Here is a 12,190-nt window from a genome sequence, read left to right on the forward strand (position 1 = left end):
TTTTATGCCTTACTATACTATGACGTTTTTTGACGTTTTTATGCCTTACTATACTATGACCTTTTTTGACATTTCGTGCCTTACTATACTATGACCCTATTATGACATTTTATGCCTTACTATACTATGACCTTTTTATAACATTTTTATGCGTAATTATACTGACATTGTTTTGCCTTACTATACTATTACCTTTTTATGACATTTTATGCCTTACTATTCTATGATGTTTTTTGACCTTTTTATGCCTTACTATACTATGACTCTTTTATGACATTTTATGCCTTACTATACTATGACGTTTTTTGACCTTTTTATGCCTTACTATACTATGACTCTTTTATGACATTTTATGCCTTACTATACTATGACGTTTTTTGACGTTTTTATGCCTTACTATACTATGACCTTTATATGACATTTTTATGCGTAATTATACTGACATTGTTTTGCCTTACTATACTATGACCCTTTTATGACATTTATGCCTTACTATACTATGACGTTTTTTGACATTTTATGCCATACTATACTATGACGTTTTTATGACTTTTTATGCATTACTATACTATGACATTTTTATGACTTTTTATGCCTACTATACTATGACTTTTTATGCCTTACTATACTATGACATCTTGATGACGTTTTATGCCTTACTATACTATGATGTTTATTGACATTTCATGCCTTACTATACTTTGACGTTTTTTGACATTTTATGCCTTACTATACTATGCCCTTTTTATGACATTTCATGCCTTACTATACTATGACGTTTTTTGACATTTCATGCCTTATTATACTATGACCCTTTTTTGACATTATATGCCTTACTATACAATGACGTTTTTTGACGTTTTTATACCTTACTATACTATGACGTTTTTTGACATTTTTATGCCTTATTATACTATGACGTTCTTTGACGTTTTTATGCCTTACTGTACTATGACGTTTTTTGACATTTTATGCCTTACTATACTATGACTCTTTTATGACATTTTATGCCTTACTATACTATGACGTTTTTTGACGTTTTTATGCTTTACTATACTATGACTCTTTTATGACATTTAATGCCTTACTATACTATGACGTTTTTTGACGTTTTTATGCCTTACTATACTATGACCTTTTTATGACATTTTATGCCTTACTATACTATGATGTTTTTTGACCTTTTTATGCCTTACTATATTATGACTCTTTTATGACATTTTATGCCTTACTATTCTATGATGTTTTTTGACCTTTTTATGCCTTACTATATTATGACTCTTTTATGACATTTTATGCCTTACTATACTATGACGTTTTTTGACCTTTTTATGCCTTACTATACTATGACCCTTTTATGACATTTTATGCCTTACTATACTATGACGTTTTTTTACATTTTATGCCTTACTATACTATGACCTTATTATGACATTTTATGCCTTACTATACTATGACCTTTTTATAACATTTTTATGCGTAATTATAATGACATTGTTTTGCCTTACTATACTATGACCTTTTTATGACATTTTTTGCCTTATTATACTGTGACCTTTTTATGACATTTTATGCCTTACTATACTATGACGTTTTTTGGCATTTTTATGACTTAAAATAGTATTTCATTTGATACCTTACCATACTATGACTTTTTATGACCTTTTATGCCTGAATATACTGTAATTTTTTTTTGACATTTTGTGCCATACTATACTATGACGTTTTTTTGGCATTTTTATGCCATACTATACTATGTCGTATTATTCCTTACCATACTATGACTCTTTTATGATCTTTTATGCCTTAATATACTATGATGTTTTTTTGACATTTTATGCCATACTATACTATGACATTTTTTGACATTTTTATGCCATACTATACTATGACGTTTTTTGGCATTTTTATGCCTTACTATACTATGCCGTATTATTCCTCATCATACTAGGACGTGATTATGTTATTTTATGCCTTATTATACTGTGACCTTTTTATGACATTTTATGCCTTACTATACTATGACATTTTTTGACATTTTTATGACTTAAAATAGTATTTCATTTGATACGTTACCATACTATGACTTTTTATGACCTTTTATGCCTGAATATACTATAATTTCTTTTGACATTTTATGCCATACTATACTATGACGTTTTTTTGGCATTTTTATGCCATGCTATACTATGTCGTATTATTCCTGTCCATACTATGACGTTTTTATGATCTTTTATGCCTTAATATACTACGACATTTTTTTTTACTTTCTATGCCTTACTATACTATGACGTTTTTGGACATTTTATGCCATTCTATACTGTGACATTTTTTGACCTTTTTATGCCATACTATACTATGACGTTTTTTGCCATTTTATGCCATACTATACTGTGACATTTTTTGACATTTTTATGCCATACTATACTATGACGTTTTTTGGCATTTTTATGCCTTACTATATTATGCCTTATTATTCCTTATCATACTATGACGTTTTTATGATCTTTTATGCCTTAATATACTACGACATTTTTTTTTACTTTCTATGCCTTACTATACTATGACGTTTTTTGACATTTTATGCCATACTAGACTATGACGTTTTTTGGCCTTTTTTTGCCATATTATAATAGGATGTTTTTTGGCATTTTTATGCCTTACTATACTATGACATTTTTTGACATTTTATGCCATACTATACTATGACATTTTTTGACATTTTATGCCATACTATACTATGACATTTTTTGACATTTTATGCCATACTATACTATGACATTTTTTGACATTTTATGCCATACTATACTATGACATTTTTTGACATTTTATGCCATACTATACTATGACATTTTTTGACATTTTATGCCATACTATACTATGACATTTTTTGACATTTTATGCCATACTATACTATGACATTTTTTGACATTTTATGCCATACTATACTATGACATTTTTTGACATTTTATGCCATACTATACTATGACATTTTTTGACATTTTATGCCATACTATACTATGACATTTTTTGACATTTTATGCCATACTATACTATGACATTTTTTGACATTTTATGCCATACTATACTATGACATTTTTTGACATTTTATGCCATACTATACTATGACATTTTTTGACATTTTATGCCATACTATACTATGACATTTTTTGACATTTTATGCCATACTATACTATGACATTTTTTGACATTTTATGCCATACTATACTATGACATTTTTTGACATTTTATGCCATACTATACTATGACATTTTTTGACATTTTATGCCATACTATACTATGACATTTTTTGACATTTTATGCCATACTATACTATGACATTTTTTGACATTTTATGCCATACTATACTATGACATTTTTTGACATTTTATGCCATACTATACTATGACATTTTTTGACATTTTATGCCATACTATACTATGACATTTTTTGACATTTTATGCCATACTATACTATGACATTTTTTGACATTTTATGCCATACTATACTATGACATTTTTTGACATTTTATGCCATACTATACTATGACATTTTTTGACATTTTATGCCATACTATACTATGACATTTTTTGACATTTTATGCCATACTATACTATGACATTTTTTGACATTTTATGCCATACTATACTATGACATTTTTTGACATTTTATGCCATACTATACTATGACATTTTTTGACATTTTATGCCATACTATACTATGACATTTTTTGACATTTTATGCCATACTATACTATGACATTTTTTGACATTTTATGCCATACTATACTATGACATTTTTTGACATTTTATGCCATACTATACTATGACATTTTTTGACATTTTATGCCATACTATACTATGACATTTTTTGACATTTTATGCCATACTATACTATGACATTTTTTGACATTTTATGCCATACTATACTATGACATTTTTTGACATTTTATGCCATACTATACTATGACATTTTTTGACATTTTATGCCATACTATACTATGACATTTTTTGACATTTTATGCCATACTATACTATGACATTTTTTGACATTTTATGCCATACTATACTATGACATTTTTTGACATTTTATGCCATACTATACTATGACATTTTTTGACATTTTATGCCATACTATACTATGACATTTTTTGACATTTTATGCCATACTATACTATGACATTTTTTGACATTTTATGCCATACTATACTATGACATTTTTTGACATTTTATGCCATACTATACTATGACATTTTTTGACATTTTATGCCATACTATACTATGACATTTTTTGACATTTTATGCCATACTATACTATGACATTTTTTGACATTTTATGCCATACTATACTATGACATTTTTTGACATTTTATGCCATACTATACTATGACATTTTTTGACATTTTATGCCATACTATACTATGACATTTTTTGACATTTTATGCCATACTATACTATGACATTTTTTGACATTTTATGCCATACTATACTATGACATTTTTTGACATTTTATGCCATACTATACTATGACATTTTTTGACATTTTATGCCATACTATACTATGACATTTTTTGACATTTTATGCCATACTATACTATGACATTTTTTGACATTTTATGCCATACTATACTATGACATTTTTTGACATTTTATGCCATACTATACTATGACATTTTTTGACATTTTATGCCATACTATACTATGACATTTTTTGACATTTTATGCCATACTATACTATGACATTTTTTGACATTTTATGCCATACTATACTATGACATTTTTTGACATTTTATGCCATACTATACTATGACATTTTTTGACATTTTATGCCATACTATACTATGACATTTTTTGACATTTTATGCCATACTATACTATGACATTTTTTGACATTTTATGCCATACTATACTATGACATTTTTTGACATTTTATGCCATACTATACTATGACATTTTTTGACATTTTATGCCATACTATACTATGACATTTTTTGACATTTTATGCCATACTATACTATGACATTTTTTGACATTTTATGCCATACTATACTATGACATTTTTTGACATTTTATGCCATACTATACTATGACATTTTTTGACATTTTATGCCATACTATACTATGATGTTTTTTTGACATTTTATGCCTTACTATACTATCACCTTTTTATTTCATTTTATGCCTTACCATACTATGACTTTTTTATGACCTTTTATGCCTTAATATACTATAATTTTTTTTTACGTTTTATTGCATACTATACTATGACGTTTTTTAGCATTTTTATGCCATAATATAATATGACGTTTTTGGGCATTTTTATGCTTTAAAATACTGTTTCATTTGATACCTTACCATACTATGACTTTTTTATGACCTTTTATGCCTTAATATACTATAATTTTTTTTTTGACATTTTATGCCATACTATACTATGACTTTTTTTAGCATTTTAATGCCATATTATAACATCAAGTTTTTTTTGGTATTTTTATGCCTTAAAATACTATTTCATTTGATACCTTACCATACTATGATTTTTTTATGACCTTAATATACTATAATTTTTTTTTGACATTTTATGCCATACTATACTATGACGTTTTTTTGGCATTTTTACACCTTACTATACTATGTCGTATTATTCCTTACCATACTGTGACGTTTTTATGATCTTTTATGTCTTAATATACTATGATGTTTTTTTGACATTTTATGCCATACTATACTATGACGTTTTTTTACTTTCTATGCCTTACTATACTATGACGTTTTTTTGACATTTTATGCCATACTCTACTATGATGTTTTTTGGCATTTTTATGCCATAATATAATATGACGTTTTTGGGCGTTTTTATGCCTTAAAATACTGTGTCATTTGATACCTTACCATACTATGTTACCTTAATATACTATAATTTTTTTTTGACATTTTATGCCATACTATACTATGACGTTTTTTTGGCATTTTTACACCTTACTATACTATGTCGTATTATTCCTTACCATACTGTGACGTTTTTATGACCTTTTATGCCTTAATATACTGTATTTTTTTTTTGACATTTTATGCCATACTGTACTATGACTTTTTTTGGAATTTTTATACCTTACTATCCTATGTCGTATTATACTTTACCATACTTTGACTTTTTTATGACCTTTTATGCCTTAATATACTATAATGTTTTTTTGACATTTTATGTCATACTATACTATGACATTTTTTGACATTTTTATGCCATATATGATCTTTTATGCCTTAATATACTATAATGTTTTTTTGACATTTTATGTCATACTATACTATGACATTTTTTGACATTTTTATGCCATACTATACTATGACGTTTTTTGGCATTTTTATGCCTTACTATATTATGCCGTATTATTCCTTATCATACTAGGACGTGTTTATGATCTTTTATGCCTTAATATACTATGATGTTTTTTTAACTTTCTATGCCTTACTATACTATGACGTTTTTTGGCAGTTTTATGCCATAATATAATATGACGTTTTTTGACATTTTTATGCCTTAAAATACTATGATGATATTTTAACTTTCTATGCCTTACTCTACGCTGACGTTTTTTGGCATTTTTATGCCTTAAAATACTATGATGATATTTTAACTTTCTATGCCTTACTCTACGCTGACGTTTTTTGGCATTTTTATGCCTTAAAATACTATGATGATATTTTAACTTTCTATGCCTTACTCTACGCTGACGTTTTTTGGCATTTTTATGCCTTAAAATACTATGATGATATTTTAACTTTCTATGCCTTACTCTACGCTGACGTTTTTTGGCATTTTTATGCCTTAAAATACTATGATGATATTTTAACTTTCTATGCCTTACTCTACGCTGACGTTTTTTGGCATTTTTATGCCTTAAAATACTATGATGATATTTTAACTTTCTATGCCTTACTCTACGCTGACGTTTTTTGGCATTTTTATGCCTTAAAATACTATGATGATATTTTAACTTTCTATGCCTTACTCTACGCTGACGTTTTTTGGCATTTTTATGCCTTAAAATACTATGATGATATTTTAACTTTCTATGCCTTACTCTACGCTGACGTTTTTTGGCATTTTTATGCCTTAAAATAGTATTTCATTTGATACCTTACCATACTATGACTTTTTTATTACCTTTTATGACTTAATATACGATAATTTTTTTTTGACATTTTATGCCATACTATGACGTTTTTTGGCATTTTTATGCCTTAATATACTATGATGTTTTTTTGACATTTTATGCCATACTATACTATGATGTTTTTTTGACATTTTATGCCATACTATACTATGATGTTTTTTTGACATTTTATGCCATACTATACTATGATGTTTTTTTGACATTTTATGCCATACTATACTATGATGTTTTTTTGACATTTTATGCCATACTATACTATGATGTTTTTTTGACATTTTATGCCATACTATACTATGATGTTTTTTTGACATTTTATGCCATACTATACTATGATGTTTTTTTGACATTTTATGCCATACTATACTATGATGTTTTTTTGACATTTTATGCCATACTATACTATGATGTTTTTTTGACATTTTATGCCATACTATACTATGATGTTTTTTTGACATTTTATGCCATACTATACTATGATGTTTTTTTGACATTTTATGCCATACTATACTATGATGTTTTTTTGACATTTTATGCCATACTATACTATGATGTTTTTTTGACATTTTATGCCATACTATACTATGATGTTTTTTTGACATTTTATGCCATACTATACTATGATGTTTTTTTGACATTTTATGCCATACTATACTATGATGTTTTTTTGACATTTTATGCCATACTATACTATGATGTTTTTTTGACATTTTATGCCATACTATACTATGATGTTTTTTTGACATTTTATGCCATACTATACTATGATGTTTTTTTGACATTTTATGCCATACTATACTATGATGTTTTTTTGACATTTTATGCCATACTATACTATGATGTTTTTTTGACATTTTATGCCATACTATACTATGATGTTTTTTTGACATTTTATGCCATACTATACTATGATGTTTTTTTGACATTTTATGCCATACTATACTATGATGTTTTTTTGACATTTTATGCCATACTATACTATGATGTTTTTTTGACATTTTATGCCATACTATACTATGATGTTTTTTTGACATTTTATGCCATACTATACTATGATGTTTTTTTGACATTTTATGCCATACTATACTATGATGTTTTTTTGACATTTTATGCCATACTATACTATGATGTTTTTTTGACATTTTATGCCATACTATACTATGATGTTTTTTTGACATTTTATGCCATACTATACTATGATGTTTTTTTGACATTTTATGCCATACTATACTATGATGTTTTTTTGACATTTTATGCCATACTATACTATGATGTTTTTTTGACATTTTATGCCATACTATACTATGATGTTTTTTTGACATTTTATGCCATACTATACTATGATGTTTTTTTGACATTTTATGCCATACTATACTATGATGTTTTTTTGACATTTTATGCCATACTATACTATGATGTTTTTTTGACATTTTATGCCATACTATACTATGATGTTTTTTTGACATTTTATGCCATACTATACTATGATGTTTTTTTGACATTTTATGCCATACTATACTATGATGTTTTTTTGACATTTTATGCCATACTATACTATGATGTTTTTTTGACATTTTATGCCATACTATACTATGATGTTTTTTTGACATTTTATGCCATACTATACTATGATGTTTTTTTGACATTTTATGCCATACTATACTATGATGTTTTTTTGACATTTTATGCCATACTATACTATGATGTTTTTTTGACATTTTATGCCATACTATACTATGATGTTTTTTTGACATTTTATGCCATACTATACTATGATGTTTTTTTGACATTTTATGCCATACTATACTATGATGTTTTTTTGACATTTTATGCCATACTATACTATGATGTTTTTTTGACATTTTATGCCATACTATACTATGATGTTTTTTTGACATTTTATGCCATACTATACTATGATGTTTTTTTGACATTTTATGCCATACTATACTATGATGTTTTTTTGACATTTTATGCCATACTATACTATGATGTTTTTTTGACATTTTATGCCATACTATACTATGATGTTTTTTTGACATTTTATGCCATACTATACTATGAGGTTTTTTGGCATTTTTATGCCTTAATATACTATGCCGTAGTATTCATTATCATACTATGACGTGTTTATGATCTTTTATGACTTAATATACTGTTATTTTTTTTTACTTTTTATGCCTTACTATACTATGACGTTTTTTTTACTTTCTATGCCTTACTATACTATGACGTTTTTTGGCATTTTTATGCCATAATATAATATGACGTTTTTTGACATTTTTATGCCTTAAAATACTGTTTCATTTGATACCTTACTATACTATGACTTTTTTATGACCTTTTATGTCTTAATATACTATAAATTTTTTTTTGACATTTTTATGCCATAATATACTATGCGGTATTATTCTTTATCATAATATGACGTGTTTATGATCTTTTATGCCTTAATATACTATAATATTTTTTTGACATTTCATGCCATACTATACTATGACGTTTTTTTAGCATTTTTATACCATATTATAATATGATGTTTTTTGGCATTTTCATGCCTTAAAATACTATTTCATTTGATACCTTACCATACTATGATTTTTTTATGACCTTTTATGCCTTAATATACTATAAGTTTTTTTTCACATTTTATGCCATACTATACTATGATGTTTTTTTGGCATTTTTATGCCTTTCTATACTATGTCGTATTATTCCTTATCATACTATGACGTGTTTATGATCTTTTATGCCTTAATATACTACGACATTTTTTTTTACTTTCTATGCCTTACTATACTATGACGTTTTTGGACATTTTATGCCATACTAGACTATGACGTTTTTTGGCATTTTTATGCCATAATATACTATGCCGTATTATTCTTTATCATAATATGACGTTTTTATGATCTTTTATGCCTTAATATACTGCGACATTTCTTTAACTTTTTATGCCTTACTATACTATGACGTTTTTTTACTTTCTATGCCATACTATACTATGTCGTTTTTTTGGCATTTTTATGACTTACTATACTATGTCGTATTATTCCTTACCATACTATGACGTTTTTATGATGTTTTATGCCTTAATATACTATGATGTTTTTTTGACATTTTATGCCTTACTATACTATGACATTTTTTGACATTTTTATGCCATACTATACTATGACGTTTTTTGGCATTTTTATGCCTTACTATACTATTTCGTTTTTTGACATTTTATGCCATACTATACTATGATGTTTTTTGGCATTTTTATGCCATAATATAATATGACGTTTTTGGGCATTTTTATGCCTTTAAATACTGTTTCATTTGATACCTTACCATACTGTGACATTTTTATGATCTTTTATGCCTTAATATACTATGATGTTTTTTTGACATTTTATGCCATACTATACTATGACATTTTTTGACATTTTTATGCCATACTATACTATGAGGTTTTTTGGCATTTTTATGCCTTAATATACTATGTCGTAGTATTCCTTATCATACTATGATGTGTTTATGATCTTTTATGCCTTAATATACTATGTTATTTTTTTTAAACTTTTTATGCCTTACTATACTATGACGTTTTTTTACTTTCTATGCCTTTCTATACTATGACGTTTTTTTGGCATTTTTATGCCATATTATAATATGACGTTTTTGGGCATTTTTATGCCTTAAAATACTGTTTCATTTGATACCTTACCATACTATGACTTTTTTATGACCTTTCATGCCTTAATATACTACAATTTTTTTTGACATTTTATGCCATACTATACTATGACGTTTTTTAGCATTTTTATGCTATATCATAATATGACATTTTTTTGGCAATTTTATGCCTTAAAATACTATTTCATTTGATACCTTACCATACTATGATTTTTTATGACCTTTTATGCCTTAATATACTATGACGTTTTTTTGGCACTTTTATGCCTTTCTATACTATGTCGTATTATTCCTTACCATACTGTGACATTTTTATGATCTTTTATGCCTTAATATACTACGACATTTTTTTAACTTTTTATACCTTACTATACTATGACGTTTTTTTACTTTCTATGCCTTACTATACTATGAAGTTTTTTGACATTTTATGCCATACTATACTATGATGTTTTTTGGCATTTTTATGCCATAATATAATATGAAGTTTTTGGGCATTTTTATGCCTTAAAATACTGTTTCATTTGATACCTTACTATACTATGACTTTTTTATGACCTTTTTTGCCTTAATATACTATAAATTTTTTTGACATTTTATGCCATACTATACTATGACGTTTTTTAGCATTTTTATGCTATATTATAATATGACGTTTTTGGCAATTTTATGCCTTAAAATACTATTTAATTTGATACCTTACCATACTATGATTTTTTATGACCTTTTATGCCTTAATATACTATAATTTTGTTTTGACATTTTATGCCATACTATACTATGAAGTTTTTTGGCATTTTTACGCCTTACTATACTATGTCGTATTATTCCTTACCATACTGTGATGTTTTTATGATCTTTTATGTCTTAATATACTATGATGTTTTTTTGACATTTTATGCCTTACTATACTATGACATTTTTTGACATTTTCATGCCTTACTATACTATGACCCTTTTATGACATTTTATGCCTTACTATACTATGACCTTTTTATAACATTTTTATGTGTTATTATACTATGACGTTTTATTTACTTTTTTTTACTTTACCATACTATGATGTTTTTATGATTTTTTATGCCTTAATACACTATGATGTTTTTTTGACATTTTATGCCATACTATATTATGACGTTTTTTGACATGTCATGCCTTACAATACTATCACCTTTTTATTGCATTTAATGCCTTACTATTCTATGACGTTTTTTGACCTTTTTATGCCTTACTATACTGACGTTTTTTGACATTTCATGCCTTACTATACTATGCCGTATTATTCCTTATCATACTATGATGTGTTTATCATCTTTTATGTCTTAATATACTATG

The sequence above is a fragment of the Seriola dumerili genome, unplaced genomic scaffold (assembly GCF_002260705.1).
Source record: "Seriola dumerili isolate Sdu_G_001 unplaced genomic scaffold, Sdu_1.0 BDQW01000258.1, whole genome shotgun sequence".
Lineage (NCBI taxonomy): Eukaryota > Metazoa > Chordata > Actinopteri > Carangiformes > Carangidae > Seriola > Seriola dumerili.